This window comes from Pteropus vampyrus, unplaced genomic scaffold (genome assembly GCF_000151845.1).
Source record: "Pteropus vampyrus isolate Shadow unplaced genomic scaffold, Pvam_2.0 Scaffold348, whole genome shotgun sequence".
NCBI lineage: Eukaryota > Metazoa > Chordata > Mammalia > Chiroptera > Pteropodidae > Pteropus > Pteropus vampyrus.
In genome coordinates this window covers 2,029,260-2,046,789 of record NW_011889129.1, presented here as the reverse complement: position 1 = coordinate 2,046,789, position 17,530 = coordinate 2,029,260, and the positions used below count along the sequence as shown (strand labels likewise).

At 45.4% G+C, this 17,530-nt stretch overlaps 1 pseudogene; it reads left to right on the top strand.

The window, feature by feature from the left end:
- Positions 1-16,577: 16,577 nt before the first annotated feature.
- On the top strand, positions 16,578-16,696 carry LOC111731072 (annotated as a pseudogene).
- The last annotated feature ends 834 nt before the right edge of the window (positions 16,697-17,530 follow it).

Sequence of the window (17,530 nt, the reverse complement as noted above, 5' to 3'; positions counted from 1 at the left end):
TTTGTCTATCGTATGTGTAGTATCTAGTGTGACTTTGTATACCTGTATGATCCGTGGTCAAGTCATATGTGTGCCCTTGTGTAGGTTTGGGTGAGGATGCATACATGCCTCTGGGTGTGTTTGTATCTCTGCGTGCATGCCTATGCATGTGTGTATCATCTGAGTAATTATTTGATGAGAGTGGGAGCATGTGTGTGTTCCTGCTCCATGGGGGATGACAGGCAGTTGGGAAGACGCTGAGCCCATTTTATCTGAGGTTAACAGGGGTCACATTTCACTCCTGGAAGTCCCCCACCCTCCCCCCCAACCCCATACAATTAAGCCTCAGTGTGGTGGAAAGACAGCCAGCAGACATTAAGAAAGGTCAACAATATTATCAGCTCCTAATCCAATTAGTTACTGTTTATTTGGGAATCCAGCTCCAGGTCAACTTCTAGGGAGGAGGCCTGGGAGAAAGAAGGGAATGGGAGGGGGACAGCCTGAAAAAAACTGAAGAAGGTAGGCAGGGCTGTGGCCTCATGGCAGGGTGGAAAGTGATCCCCAAAGCACCGTCCAATAATGACCTCTTACTGGCTGTTTGCAAGCTGGGTAGCTCTGGGGAAGGGCCTGTGCTTTATAAGAGGGGCTGAGATGTAGGAGTTTCATCTCCAGAGGTTGGGGTGTAAGAGAAGAAGGGTTGTCTTCCTCACATGAGGGACATCCTGCCTCTTTCCAGCCCTGGGATCCCTAAAAAGTAGACTGGGAGCTGGATAGGCTGCCTCAGGGCTGTGGCCAGGTTCCCCTGGCTGGGAGTCAGAGGAGGAGAATGTCGGTAAATGCACTATTAGCTCTTGAAGCCACTTCATTAATCCTGCCCTCTATTTTATTTCCTCTTTTCTCTCCCACGTCCTTTTCTGAGCCTTGGCAAGGCCTCTACTCCCTCGCACTGCAGGACATGCAGAGGCACTAGCTTAGCCCCATAGTGTCCCCAGGGTCCCTCTCTTGAGTATAAACAGTGGAAGAGACCCAGAACTTGGCCTTCTGTCCTTGGACAGGGACTGGCCCAGTGGGGGAGAAATGGGGCTAGGTGGGATAGTCTTTGTCCTGCTCTGACACTGTGATGAACTCAGACCTCACCTGTGGCCAAATCAGAGCGACAGAAACAGCCATGCTTCTTCAGGAACCAAGCCTGGAGTTGCTTTTGCTTGTTTCTTGAAGATAGGTCCATAGGCCTGAGCCCCCAGGAATTAGACTGTTGGTTCTTCCTGTCCCCAGTCCCCTCCTCTCAATATAGAACCCCTGCATAATTGGCTTTCTTCTCACTGCCCTTTCCAGGCACATATTTGTTAACACACACACACACACACGCATGCACGTACGCACGCACACACGCACACGCACACACGTATATGCACCCATCACAAACCTGCCTTTGAGACTCCAGGTCAGAGATGGCCAGAGTATGAAGACATTGGCAGTGGTCCTTATCTAAGCACTTATAGTGGTTCTATGTGCTTTACAGAAAACTTCCCTGAAAGGTGTCTCCCCATTTCTACCCTCTTTCTCAAAAGAGAACAATGACCATAATACTTTAACGGTTAATGGTAGTCCTATCTGGGAAGGGGCCTGTGCTTTACCCTAGCAGCTTTCATCCTTAGCTGAGCCTTGGAGTCACCTTGAGAAGCTCTTTAAAAACATACTTGCGCAGGCCCACCCTGGATCGAGCCAATCTGCATCTCCAGGGTTGGGCCCCTGGAATCCATAGATGATAGCTATGATTAAAAAATTCTGTCAATTAAAAAAAAATGACAATTTACAAAATAAAAGCATTGCCTCTCATTCTGTCATTAGCCAGTTCATTATTATTATCTACACTTTACAGATGTGGAAACTGAGGCCCAACTTAATTAATGTTAGTAGACTGACCTTCCTCCTTCCCTCCCTTCTTCTTCCTTTCTTCCCTCCTTTCCTCCCTTCTTCCCTTTCTTCCTTTCTTTCCTTCCTCCTTTTTTCTTCCTTCCTTCCTTCCTTCCTTCCTTCCTTCCTTCCTTCCTTCCTTCCTTCCTTCCTTCCTTCCTTCCTTCTCCTGGGAATGAGGCCCCTGATTCCAAGGGCAGACTGCCAGATTCCACCTGATTCTAGTCAGTCACTGAGATTTAGAACAGCTAGATGGGTCCCTCCCTTTGTGACATTTGCTTCCAAGTGCAGCCTCTTCATGAACATCAATTCACTTAATTTAACAATCCTTTATCAAGCTTTTACTTAGGCACTGTAGAACATCTCAGAAGGAATAAGATAATGGTCTTGCTTTATATTATGTGGCGGGAGAGAGGCAATGTTGTGTATTTGTATAAACTGGGCCTTTGGTTTCATGTCAGCCAGTTCTGCATTTGTATTCTAGTTCTCCTACTTATTATTCACATCACCCTGTTTAACTTGTAAGCTGCTCAGAGCCTCATCTGTAAAATGGAGATAATAATATCTATCTTCTAGAGTTGCTCCTAGTGCCATGTCTGATCAATAGATGGTAATCATTATTATTATTATTTATTTATTTTTAAATATAAAGCAGTAACTATAACACCTGCTGGAATGGCTGTTATGAAAAACGCTGACAACACTGGAGCACCTAGAACTCACATATATTGCTGGGAGTGTAAGTTGGTAGAATCATTTTGGACTAGTGTCTGGCAGTACCTACCGAAGCTATGTATAACCCACAACTGAGCAAAGCTACTCCAAATCTTCTCATGGACAAAACTATGCCCATGAGAAATGAATGTTTCTGTCTAGCCAAAGTCATGTACAAGAATGTTCACAGCTGCTGATTTTATAATAGTCCCAAACAGGAACAACCTAAATGTCCATCCCCAAGAGATTAAGTAAATAAATTTTGGTAATTCACACAATGAAATACATAAAGCAAGGAAAAAGAATGGACTACTGAAACATATGAGAATATAGGTAAATCACATAGATATGTTGTATGAAATAAGTTGGACACAAGAAAATGTAGTGTATAATCTAGGATGATAGTAGTTAGAAGGTACTAGGGAAAGGGGTACAAAGGATGCTTTTGGGGTACTAAAAATGCACTATACCTGGTTAGAGGTTACTTGTGTATGCGAAAATTCATTTAAAATTCACTTATTATTTCACTACTGTATATGTTATTCTTCAATTTAAAAAATTATGTTATCAGATAGCCTAAAGTTGATGCCTTGAGAGGACTAAAAAAGACTATGGAACTCAAAGGAAGAGGTAGTCATTGTGCTCAGGGAGGGTGGTCATGAAAGGTTTTGTAAGAAGAGGCATCTATTACAGGACTTGAAGAAAATATGGGGCATCGATAGGTTGTGAAGGAAAGAGCTATTGAAAAGGCGTTTTCCAGTCGGGGCATTACTGTGCGACAGGTGGGCTGGAGGAAGAAGGCTGCAAAGGCATTTTAAGTTTAGATCGGCATGACTATCCCTGAATGCCAGCCAGGAAATTTGTGCTTAACTGGGCATCACAGTTTTTGAGCAGGATGGGGACAAAATGGAGTGTGCTTAAATGATTCACCTGGCGGCAAGCAGACTGGCTGGATGAAAGGACAAGAGATAGGTTGTCCCTTCGAGACAGCCTGTGGACCTTCTGCAGCCCCCAGGCCTTTGGGTGGCAAAACCATGCATGCTGCAGGATAAGCCAGAGTACCATGATGGGAGTCAGGAGAAGTGAACATCAGGAGATGGCTTAGCTGAGAGTGGAGTCTTCAGGGAGACAGGCTCCTCCCCAAGCCCACTGGAGGCATCTGTTGCTGCATCCTCTGCATTTCTTCATACTGTTCTCTGGTCTTTGCCCTACAGGGCTGCTGAAAATGCTTCTCTATAGCTGCCTCCTGCCTTCCAGCAGAGCCTAGCACTTTGCTGGGGATGGAGGAGATGAGTAATACATACTTGTAAAGTGAAGGTTAGAGGTCTAGCTCCACTAAGACAGCAGTGGCTGCAGAAAGCCAGCAGAAGGTCCTCAGAAAACACTAGCGGAAAGACTAAAAGGAAAGTGTACTCTGCCTGAGTTTGTATCCTTCCTATTACCACTTACTATCTGTTACTATCTGTGTAGTCTTGGGCAAGTTGCCTTCTGTGCCTCAACTCCTTCTGGTTAAGTAGGGATAATGTTGATGCCTGTTTCTCAGAGTTATTATGAGGATGAAATGAAATAAAGCATCCAAAACAAGTGGAAAAACTCCAGAAATAGCAGCACTCCAGAAATGTTAGTGGCTTGTATAATTGCTTCTGATGGTGGGATTGATTAAAGGTTTCTTTCTCCTGCTTCTTTACACTTACTTTCTGCAATAACCATGCATTACTTGGCTAAGCAGGGAAAAATTAAAGAAGGAAGAAAAAAAGAAACCAGTGAGAGAAACATGCTTGAAGGGGCAGCCAGAGAAACAGATACATTTATTTAGAAACATTTCTGCAGCCTCAAGTGGGGAGAGGGGGCTGCCCCGCCCCCCCTACCCCCGCAGGCCTGGCTCAGCTCGGAGGCCAAGTACACAACAAGGCTTTGTTTGAACCTTAAAGAGTGGAAGAGATGTAAATTGATTGGCATGTAGATGTTGGACAAAACCAACATCTTTAATAAAAAGCCACCACTCATTGAGTGCTTACTAAGTAACAGAGTTTTTATATATTACTACTGATCCGTCACAACCCTGTGAGGTAAATACTATTACCCCAATTTTTACACCACTCTGAGAAGTAACTTGGCAAAAATTCTACTGCAAAGCTGAGATTTGAACCCGAACTTGAGATTGCTTGGCTTCTTTCCACTAACACTCCAGGCCGTTTTGCTCATGTGATGCAGAAACTACCTCTCAAAGAGGGAAGGCCCCGTAGCCAGGCCCGTGGGACTGAACCCCGCCTCCACTCCAGGCAGGACTGGGCTGGGCTGGGCTGGGCATTCCTTCTCCCATTCCTTCTCTTCACCTAGGTTATTGCAAGGAATTGCCAGTTGCTGGACTTGTTCCCAGATCTCCTGAAGGGAGGCACCAACACTGGCACATTCTCAGCCCAGCAAGGCCCTCATCTCCTGCCCTCCTAGACCAATGACTCCCCTACCTCCAACGTCCTATTCCCCTCACCCATGACTCCCCTCCATTCTCTCTCCACCTCTGGTGGACACCACCTCCCCTCCCTTGCCTGCCAATACCATTCATCAGCAGCACTTGAAGCTCTGCCACAGCCCCTCGAAGTTGCTAAATCCCCTATTTAGTTTAGTTCCACTCCAGCTCCCCCTGCACAGAGGGACCCAATGGGACACAGGGAAATTATACATGTAATAAAGAGCTGGTTTGCTCTGATAATTCTGATAATGATACACACCTCACAACTTCTCACGCACACACATTGCCATATACACATGCACATATTACACCCTACACCCCCCAATTCACATCCCCACCAAAACACATCCCAACCTACTGACATGTGGCCCAATCCTGGAGACACTCCCCAGACCTGTGTCTATACTCACACCACTACAACGACATACACGTCACACATTATGGGCCACTCACTTTGGCAGTGGGTGCTCATGACACAGCCCCCTAGAAATCTAAGACTCTTGTGCTCATGTCAATAGCTGCCTGCTGCCTGAGATTCTCCTGTGAGTGTGTATGTGGGGGTGGGGTGGGGAATGTGTTCGAGCGTGGGTGACTATGTATGGGTGAGTGTCTGTGTGGGTGAATGTGTATGAAAGTGTGCTTGTAGGTGTCTGAGTGAGTGTATATATGTGTGCACTCATGCATGTGTGCACAAGCCTCAGATTCCCCACACTTACCTTATTCCCTATCTTCTTAAAAATATTGACAAAAATCATGTGATTCTTATTCAGGTTTGCTCTTCTCCCTCTCCCCACCTAAAGACTGGCTCCTTTTAGAGAGAAAGTTTCTCCTTGGTTTTCCTATTTTTCTGCAGCCTATGGAGATTTAGAAAGAAAAGGGGGAATAATGTGGGAGTTAGGTGAGGAGTTCTCACTTCCAGGTCAGTTCTACTCCTATCATCCTGGTCAATGTCCTTCTTGCTTCCTGCTCCTTTTCACATCTAGAAGGGAGCGAAAATAAAACACACATAGTCCTCCCCCCTTGAGGCCTGGCAAACCTGAGCCTCCAGAAACTCCCAGGCTTACTGACTCTCATGTTGCCTAAGGCCACTGCTCCGTCCACACTCATGAATCATAGCCACTGGGGCTCTGTGCTTTCCCTGGTCCCTTTCTTGCTTCTAACCTGATGTCTTTGCTTAACCATCACCATCCAGTCTGCCCTCAACCACTGTCCCTGGCTCCTTTTCCTCCAACCATGGCGGGGGTTCCCCCAAGGCCCTGCCCTTAGACATCTGTTCTCTAGGGGTCTCTAGAGATCATCTAAGTCATGGAGACTTAACCATTTTCCCAAGGTGGAGCCCTCTCCTGGGCAAATTTAGTCACTGCCACAGCTTTATGCCTGCCAGTGACTTTAGCTCAGCCTCCCCCAAGCTCCAGCCCTTCTCCTCCACTGCCTGCAGGACTCAGCTCCTGGGTCCTCTCCATGTCCCTCTCCCTGAATCACGCAGTTGCCTTTTAGTCCATCCTGGACTTATCCTCTGTCTGACCCTTACAGTTACTCCTTCCTCCTTGCTACTTGCCACCACTCCTCCCCTCCCCACTCAGGCCCGCTTCATCCTCCTGCCACTCTGGACAAGCTTCCTAATCATCCAGGACCTGGACAGTTCTGGGACTGCCTCAGAGAGCACACCACCCACCATCAGCCCATCATCCTTGCAGGTGCCAGAATGTTTAATTTTTTTTTTAGAATACTGTTGTGATCATGCCACAACCTTGTCAGTGGCTCCCTATTCTTTAAGGATAAAGGTCCCAAACCTTACTAAAGCCTTCTGAGCTCTGGCATAGTCTGGCCCCTGCTGACCTTTCAACCTGCTTTCTCGTCATGTTCCCTGCACTCCCCGAGACCCAGCCACAACGGCATTCTTCATGGTCTTTCTGCTCCTAGGACTCTCCAGGCCTCCTCTGCAGGCTACAGGACTTTGGGTATGTTGCTTGCTCTGTCCAAAATGCTTTTCTCTTTTCTCTTCAGCTATTTACTTTCTTCTCTTCCTTCCAGTATCAGCTCAGATGTCATTTCCTCAAAACAGCCTTGTCTCAACTCCTAAACCAGGTAAGCCTTCTCCCGACTATAAGCATTTGGGGCATCAGGAACACCTGCTTGGTTGGACTTATGACACTTATACATTTACGTTTACTTGTGTGATTATTTCATTAATGTCTGGCTTACCCAGTAGAGCTCTGGAGAATGAGGAGTATGTTTTTATGCATCACCGAATCCATAGGGCAGTGTCTGGTACATGAGAAGCTTTTCATAAATATTTGAGGAATAAATGAATTAATAAGCAGTCTCAGGCTGAACAAAGATCAAAATTTTACCTACAACCAGTGGTACTTGCTCAAGATCTGAGTCCTTTCATCATGTCACTTACTTGTTCAAGAACTTTCTGTGGCTCCCTATTACCTCACGAAATCTAAAGCAATGGCTTTTTCAAGTTTTAATAACCTAGCCCCCTCCACCAAATCCAAATTTATTTTCTTTATTTTCTATCCTTACTCTTTGCTTCTACCAAGCGAACTCAGTAGCCCATAAACACACCTTGATTAGTCTTACCTTTATGCCTCTGTTCACACCGTTTTCTCTGCCTGAAAGAACTCTCATTTCCTCTTTATCTTCACTTAAATCCTACTCATCCTTTAAGGCTACAAGCACGTCCCAGTTCTTACACAAAGCCTTTTGTGACCATTCTAGCACTCACTGAGCTCCAATGGTCTGTACTCTGAACATCCAGAATATCAGAGACTATTAACTTTCAACGGAGATCACTGGTTCAACCAGAGTCTGATCAACCTCTAGAATCATGTTTTCTAAGCTTCAGCATTCAAGTACCAGTTCACAATTCATGACACTTGTAAATTTACATTTACTTGTGTGATTATTTCATTTATATCCCTATACCACTTGACATTTTTCTTTTTTTCTTTAAATTAACTTCCTATTTTTTACTCGAATATATTTATTATTAAAAAAAACAACAACTTTATAGCACCATAGTAACTGGAAAACCAACCACCATTTGCCAAAAATAGAAAGTAATTATAAAAATAAGTAAAATAAAAACAAACAATGATATTTGATTCTAGCTAGATGCCACTCCCTGCTGAGAGCTCTTGAGCCTGAGGCCTCTTTGCTCTTTGTTAAAAAGGGAAATTAGAGAAACAGATGTTAGAGAGGTGTTAAAGTTACACTAGCACCAAAGCCAGACTTTTCCTTTGACAAACTTGGAAGAATCAAACAACCCAAATACACACGGTTGGGAAAGTGATTATCATTTTTTTAATTGTGGTAAAATATACAAAACACAAATGATATCATTTTAATCATTTTTAAGAGTGCAGCTTAGTAGCATTACATTACATTCACATTGTTGGACAACCATCACCGCTATCCATCTCCAGAAGTTTTCAACTTCTCAAATTGAAATTCTGTACCCATTAAACACTAAGTCCTCATTCTCCTCCCTGCCCCAACCATTCCATTCTGCAGACATTCTCCTTTGTGTCTTTATGAAGTTGACGAGGTACCTCATGTAAGTGGAATCATACTTTGTCTTTTTGTGCCTGGCTTATTACAATTAGCACAATTTCTTCAAAGTTTATCCATGTTGTAGCACGTGTCAGAATTTCTTTCTTTTTAAAGGCTAAATAATATTCCGTTGTATGTATCTACCACATTTTGTTTATTCATTTATCTGTTGATAGACACCTAGCTTGCTTCCCCCTTTGGCCCTTGTGAATGATGCTTCTATAAACATGAGTGTAAAAAGTGCTATCTTTACAATAGCCTGTGGTATCCTCACACAATGGAATATTATGCTGCAGTCAAAACAAAGAAACTTAAGTGACATACAGCAGTGTGAATGACTCAGCAATATCATATTATATGAAATAGTCCAAAAATTTTATATACAATCTGATATCGTTTTTTAATAAAATAAAAACAGTTAAAATGAAAAATATACTTTTTAAGAATTCATATAAGAGCAGCTATATTAAACTATATTAACTATCTTAAGAGGAAAGCAAGGGAATGATGAATACAGGATTCAGAATCTCAGTTGCCTCAGGTCAGAGGCAAGGAATGGGATAGGGTGACCATTTGGTTGTTAGTTATTGTCAAGATCTGAGGTTTTGTTTTGGGTGATAAATTCATGAGGTGCTTATAATATTATTTAAAAACAACTAATAAAAAACTAACTATATATTAAAGTGGCCCATGCAAGGACCAAGATGACATTGTGTGGTGAACTGAGGAATCTGATTCATCCATTTCCGTGAATCCAAGGTCCGATGGAAAAAAAGAGGAAAAGAAAGAAATGGACAAGGAAATAACTTTCTCACTGTGGGATTCAATATGATTTAATGTCTTGTCAACGCACCATCAAAAATCATTTGGCATTCTGCCAGAGATCCAGATTCTGCACTTGGGTAAACAGCTCTAAAATATCTCTACCGTGAGGCTGCCTGCATTCTCTGCTGACTTGCTTACCTCCAACATGAGGGAACTCAGGACCTCTGGAAGCACTTACCTGTAGAGAGCCCGTTGTCAGGAAATTTTCCCTTGCATTCCCTTACAATTCGGCCTCCCTGCAATTTCGGCCCACTGTCTTCTTCTCACCTTGATGCCTGGCATGGGCTTGGACACACAGGAATCTAGAATTTCCATATCAATTGCTTCATGCCTGAGCCTCCAGCCCCAGAGCAAGAGCCAAACCAGTGTTTCCAACTGTAAGATAAAAAGGACCCCAAATATTTCTGCTCAATGTAATCTGTTATTTCTTTCTCGGAGGAAATTGGCATTCTTAATGAAAATGCCTAGGCAATTTTCTGATACACTTTTAATGGGATTCAGATTTCTTCTCAGAAACCAGTTTCCTAAGTACCTTGCCAGTTGTCAGGGCTTGTTATACATTTATCCAGACATTATTTTCGTATGTCCATTTTAACAATGATTCTAACCACTCTTCTTTCCTCTAAATGTGTCTACCAAGAGGTAATCTTTGAATTGGCCTCTTACAGTTCTCTTTATTTGTAGCAAGACTGATAAAACTGATACATGCTCATAAATAAATGATCTAAAAAAGTCTTCCTTATGTGTATTTTTGTTTGTTTGTTTTGTTCTTTAATACAACTAAATACTTGAAAGTGAGCTAGAATTTCTTAGCCATATTTTCATTAACCCCTGAGCTGGGATTGACTGAGATTCCTTGGTCAGACCCCGTGAAGTCCCCTCCCAGCCCTGACCAGCCACTCTCTTCCCCTGACACAGTCCATGGCCTTGGGAGTCCAGGGGAAGAAGGGGGCAGAAGGAGGAGAAAAGGATGAATATAGGTCCGAATGTTATCTCCATAAATCTAGGTCTTAAATGAACCTCAGAACTAGGGATGAGGCTGCCTTCACCTCCACTGCTGTAACCCACTGGGGTAAGGGGTGAAGATCCTTGGGCAGAGGCTGACTCTGAGGCCCTCTTTTGCGGGGCTGAGGTTGAGGAAGAAGAGCTTTGCCTCAGGTAGCTGCTTGGCGCACTCATTCCCTAAATCCTGGCCCCTGTCCATCTGGGGAATGAGCCCCCTGCCTCTCATTGGACACAGGATTGTCTCCGGACACAGCTGACTCCCAGCTGCTGAGCCCCGGCCCCTCCCCGATAGGCTGCCATAAAGGCTGCCCAGCCCAGGATCACCAAAAGAGAGCTGAGGAGTAGGCAGTGGGCCTGGGGTCTGCAAAAGTTCTGGGTCTGCCTTTGGGGTGTCAGCTTGACTCCAGAGTCATCTTCTTAATCTTTTTCATAATTTCTGAATTATAAATGTATATGTTGATGGTAGAAATTTGAAGACTATAGAGAAGAATAAAGAAAATAAAGTCATACATATTCTTACAACCCAGAAATCATCACTGTCTATATTTGACTGCTTTTATTCTAGTTTTTTAGCTCAATCTATACATGTATTTTTATTTCATAAATGAGATCATTCTCACCTAGTGTTTTGTATCCTATGTTTTTCCTCATCATCTCCTGAAAATGTTCTTTGTGTGATTAAAAGTTCCTTGAAAATCTGATTTTTAGTGGGTGTAAGTTAGAAAAAAGTCCTCAAGCTCCCCTCAGCCCCAATCACAACTCTCTTCTATCACCCCCATCCCCCAGTTTTCAAAGGCTGCTACTACATGGTCTACAGAGCTGTAACTTTGGCAACCGTTCCAGCCAGGGGCTTGGGACCACTCTAGGAGCAAGAAGAGGACCAGGCCAGGCCACAGGGACTCTCCAACTCATCCTGGGGGTAGATCCCTTGGCTCTGGACCCTGCAGCACCCACCACCCGCCCTCAGGCACAGAGAAATTGGAGGAAGATCTTTGTTTTAGGTTCATCCCCCACCCTGGTCATGCATAAAGTCAGTACTCTGTCTAAACTCACCTTGCATTTTCCTCAGGAAGCAGTTTCCAGCATTTCTGAGGCTGCTTAGGCAGCTCCAGGCCACTTTGATGGCCTCAGTCATCCTGGACAACCTCCCAACTTCTCCTTGGTTCAGGCCACCCCAGGCTTGGGTGGTCTCTTCCTTGGAATGGTCAGTGGGAGGTTGAATGGGAAGGAATGGTAGGTGGGGGTCAGAAGACAAAAGGGCCCCAATGTTTGACATTCGGAGTTTAAAAAACCCCACCCGCCCTCCACAGCTTGAAAGCTGCAGGGAGCCTCAGAATGGCCTCTGCAACACCAGAAAAAGGAAGGATTGGTAAGACCTGGGGTGAAAGGGCCACAAACCTTGATGCCTGGATTTGCTTCAGCAGAGACAAAGGGTCCCTGCCCTTCCCCTCCTCCTCAGCCACTCTTCCTCTCCTAGGCCCTCTTCTCAGCTGCCAGGTCCTTGTCCTGACTGTGCACTCCCATCAGCCCAAAGCCTTTCCAAGGATCATCTCCACACCAAAGATCTTTGGCACACTTGGGCCTCTGATGGAAGCATGAAAACTTCTTTCTTACTCCATGAGCAAATCTCTAAGACCAGACTCTAGAGGCAGGCCAGTGACAGGTGCCTAGCTTCCTCACTCAGTTTAACCTGACCCAGAGAAATAACAATGTTTCAAGACTTGTTCCCACATCTTCACCCCCAGCCCGACGCAGCAACAATTCTATCACTAGCTCATTTTGTGCAGTACCTTAAAGTCAACAGTGCATGTTCCTGTATGTCTTCTCATTTCATATGCTAACATTGCTAACAGGTAAGCAGAACTGGTCTTTTTTTTCTCATTTACAGATGAAAATATTGAGGCCTAAATTCAACCATTGGTAATGTCGGAACTTCGGAAGCCCTTTGATCTGTAGAACCCCAACTCCAAACTACCTTCTTTTATACTATGCTTGTTTGCCTGGACACTGAGAGATCAAGTCTCTCTGTCCTGGCTTTCAGATGCCTCCAGATTTCAGAAGGAACCAGCCTCTGGCTCTTTCGAACCTAAATGCTGCCGGACCTCCGCCCAGAAAACCTTTCCCTGTGTCGACATTTCCGTTTGTCTTAACGCATTCCCCTCAGTGGATCGTTGTAGGGAGGAGGCAAGCAAGGAGGAGCTCCTCATTTTGAAACCTCTCCTAATTGATTTCTCTCTGATGAGGTGCCATAATCCTTTCTGGCTGCCCCTACAGCTTCTCCAGTTTCTTCAAATAGCCTCTCCATACCCTTTCTCCCGGCCTCCCACATATTCCCTGGGTTTGAAATATCTTTGTTGGTTTTTTTCTTGGCGGCCATCATTCATGACAGGCTTATGACCCACACATTCATCAGGAGAACCCTGTCTCCCAGGGCCCTGGAGCCAGAGGTATCTGCTTCAGGTACACACACATAGGCACAAACACACCGGTACACACACACACACACACACACACACACACACACACACACACACACTTTGTGTGTGGGAAGGAGTTCACTACATTCTGCCTCATTCGTTCTGTTTCAGTCAGACTATAGGGGAGCAGCAAGGGTGGATCTCAATAATTCTGCCTGAGGTGAGGCCTTCCTTGCCAAATCTATCAATGGCTTGTCGGGTGTTGAGGGAAGGTGTAAGGCCTGCTGTTTGCTCTTTGCTCAGCCTTTGGAACAGCTGGAGTAGACAAGCTTGCCTGGGCAACCCTGATCCTGTGACTAGGGAAGACATATTCTCCTAAGTCATAGGCTGCCTTTTCCTTCAGGACCCCCAGCCGCCTCACTGACCCCTCACCCAGAGAAGAGCCACAGAGGCCAGGTGGGCTGAAGCAGATACCTCTGGCTCCAGGCTCCCAGAGCCCAGCTGGACCAAAACTCAAGCCTCCCACCCTATGATTCTTGTCCCCTCTTTCATCAAGCCAGCTCTGGGGGAGGGAAGGAGATTAGCTGGGTGCAATGCAGTGTTTCTGGGGACTGGGGGAGCAGGGGAGTCCATTCAAATTGACAAAAATAGAACATCAGCCTCATATCATTTTTCTCAAAACAAGATTTATTGAAGTTCTGTCGGTGAAAATCGCTGCTGTGTGGAACGCTTAACTTATAGATTAGATTACTCAGTCGTGCCTTACTACATTTTTCATTAGAAAAATATTGGCTGGGAGAGTTTGACCTCATAATCTCTGCATTTTAAACAATAACCAGAGGAAAACCAAATAGAAGGCACAAGTTAACGGGTCCCCCCCTCCCAGCATTTCCCCCTGGGAGAGATCAGAGCGAGGGCCAGGAAGGGAACAAGAGCGGAATCTGCTGCGTGAGCAATTCCCCATCTCCCGGCCCACTCCCCAGAGGCTTCTAGAGGCGGCAGGGGGTGGCAGAAGGAAGCGTGTGCTGAGCTGAATCCTTGGGGCTTGGGCCCTGGCAGATCCCTGTTGGGGCGGCTTGGAGCTCTACAAGGCGCCTGCCTGAGGTGGAACTGTAGGTTAATGTATGCTCACCCCAGGGAGGAAGGGCAGGAGTATCAGGAGGGAAAATGTTTTTTCTCTGCCCCAAGGAGCACCCAGTCTAGTTGGAGAGACAGGAGCAATAGACAACACCCAAAAGAGTACAGAATCCCAGGGGAACTGTGGGGCTCCATCTCGCTGCTAGAATGGAGGGGAGCGGGGCATGACCTTTCTTCATTCCCACCTCAGGGTGGAGTCTCCCTCCAGGAAGATTCTGTGGAGGAGGGAGTGACTCCAAGCCTGGACCAGCTGGGACAGTCTAGGCTGGCCTCAGGCATTCTGACCATTCTTCTTGATCCAGAAGCAAAGGTCCTGGGGAACCCCCTAGGCCTGAAGTCATTAGACTAAGGGTAAGCGGTGGGGTGCTGGTTAGCTCCAGGCAAGGGCAGGGGCCTTCCAGGTACAAATAGATTCCTGGGCCACTTTACGATTGCTGATCTGATTCCTCTGAGAGTGGCACCCCCACCTCTGTCTGTGTCTCGGGTTTTACTTTCTGAGGCTTTGGTGATTTCCAAGTTCTGACACAGTCATTAGTTACAAAGAGCAATTATTTTTTTTTTGTCATTAAGTCATTTTTTAAATGGCTCCAGGCGACATCACAGAACAAAGAAACAAAATATCCATGAAAAGACTTAATCACAAATTACTAATTATTTCACCCCCTCCTCCCTCTCCAAATCGTGAAATCTGAGCCCCATGAAAAGGGAGAAGGTCTCCCCAGCCATGAGCTCTCCATGGCTCTTAGGCACCTAATCCATCATGGCGGGGGGCACTTCCTGCCCCTCTCTGAGCCCCGGGAGAGGGGGTGGCAGGGAGTCCCCCATTCCCGATCTTTGAAGTTAACTTCTACCCATAGATACAGCCCCTTAGCCAATGAGGGAGACTTGAAAATGAGTGGGGGACCCGATCCAGAGCCCCACATCTTGGGCCCCTCCTCCCAGGCTGGCAGTCTCCCCAGCTGGCATTCCACTCTGGGCCCTTTGAAGACTCATGGGCCACAGTAGAGGAGCCGCCCCCCTGCCGTGGGGCTCCTAGAGTCTCCAGCTGGAAAACAAACCGGAGGAGGAAGCAATCCTGGAGGGGAAGCCCCGGAGTCCCCAGACGTGAGGAAATAAAATGTGTTTGACACCAAGATGTATGGGAGGAGGAGGAAATCTAGGGTATGGGCCCCTCCATCCTGCCAGGCCTTCTTCTAGAGCTAATTGTGGTCTCCTTATCTGACCCTTGCTGAGCAAGAAAGGGGCTGCATGGAAGAGGCAGCAGCCAGAGAAATCCTGTCTCTGTCCGGCAGTAAAGGTGGGCCTGCCACGAAGGTGGGTTCGGAGGCCTGGCCGTCCTTCCAGGAACTATCTGTACTTGCCCCATTCCCCAGAAGCAGCCTGCGCTGAGCTTGAGTGATTAGCTCAGCAGTCTTGGAGGGTAGATCCTGGGAAGGATGGCATTGCAGGTCCAGAGACAGGGCCACTGAGAAGGAACCATATATGTTCAGGACAGGGGGCATCTGTGAAGTTCTCAACTTCGAAACCCAAATAATGTATAAAACCTGACTCCAGAGTAAAGCCTACCCTAGCATTCATCCATTCGACAAATGCTTATCAAGCTCTTACTACATGCCAGGCAACAGGAATACATTGGAGACCATGATACACTTAGACCCTACCTTTGTGGAGACCTAGTTTAATTTTCTTGAGTATCTTTTTGTTGGGAAGACCTGGATCAAAGAGAAAGTCAAAGCCAGTGTCCCATCCCAGTTTGCTCACTCCTTGCTTGTTTGGACAGTTGTCTTTGGTGGTTTTCTGACTCTCAGTCAGATCATTCCTTAAATACAGGTCTCATATGTCTCCTGGGTCCACCTCCCTGGCAGCCCTGGGCACCTGTTAGCAGTACAGATGGTCATAGGTGGAAGGAAAGAAGGCAGACAAGCAGGTTTTTAATAAACGGAGCTTACTTAGCAAGTGTTTGCAGCCATTGTTTCTATGTCATATGACCAATGAAGACTTTGAATATAAATGTCCAAAATACTGGAATCATAGTCGCTGTTCCAAGCAAGAGAGTTTAGAATTCAAATAATCATTCTCAGCCACACACAAGTACTCACTCTCCTTCTTTCTCTTTCTCGCCAGACTGTCCTCTTTCTTCACTCTCTTAAAATCTTTCTGACCAAAGAACACCTGGAAATATGCTGGGACTTGGGCTGCCTTTATTAAAGGTATTTCTTTAAAAAGAGCAGATTTTTCTTGGAGGTTATTTGTTCCATTCTCCTGCTGCCCAAGTGGTGCTTGCCTGGACCTGTAGGAAGTGTGAGAGTAGGGGACTGCCCCTCTCTGGGTATATCAGGGCAGCTGGTTGTCCCCCAATATCCATCTTCCCTTCTTCTTTTAATAATAAAATCCCCAAGGGTTAGCTGGAACCTGGCCACCCACTTTAGGGCTAATTCTCCGGACTTCCTTGCAGCTAGGTGTGTCCAGGTAACTAGATTCTGGCCAATGAGATGCAAACAGAAGTAATATTGTACTTTCTGGGCTTTGCCCTTAAAAAAAAGTAACTAGGCTATGGTCATGCCACCCTGAACATGCCTGATCTCATCTGATCTCAGAAGCTAAGCAGGGTCAGGCCTGGTTAGTATTTGGATGGGAGACCACCAAGGAAGACCAGGTGCTGTAGGTGTTTAAAAAAAGAATAAGAAGAAGAAGAAAAAGAAGAAGAAGAAGAAGAAGAAGTAACTGACTCTCCATATCCTTTTCTCCCCTCTTCATTGGAGGTAAAGTGGACATGGGAACTAGAGCAGCCATCTTAGACGTCAAAATGGAAGCCATATGTTGAAGATGGTAGAGCGATAATTAAGAAGAAAGCTAGGGCTTTGACACTGTGAAGTGAAGCTGCCTTATATGCCCTGCAGTGCTTCTGCTTAGACTTTATGGGAGAGAAAAACAAACTTATTATGTGCTTAGCTCACCGTTATTTCGTAATTTTTTTCATTTCTTCCCTTTTGCTTCCCCGAACGAAGGAAATGATCTAAAGTAGCACTGTACAATATAATATAAACCATGTATGTTATTTAAGAATTTCTAGTAGACATAATTTTTAATTTAAAGAAACAAGTAAAATTAATTTTAATAATTTATTTTATTTAACCCAATATTTCCAAAACATTATTTCGACATGTGATCAATATAAAAATCATTAAAGAGAGTTTCCATTCTTTTTTTTCATACTAAGTCTCCAAAATCCAATGTATATTTTCTACTCCCATATCAATTGGACTAGCTGTATTTCAAGATGTGGCTGAATAGCCACCTCTGGCTAGTAGCAATAGGATTGGCCAGCATAGGTCTAAAGGAACTGCCAGAGGCTGAACGAATTAGGGTTTTAGGACCAGCTCTGAGTTAAAAAGAGCAGCTACAGTAACCACTGTTCTTACTCCTGCAAGGAGGGCCTTTGCTCGGCTATCTCATTTCTAGCATGATGTCTGGCACACCCATCATGCTCTGGCTCCAGCCC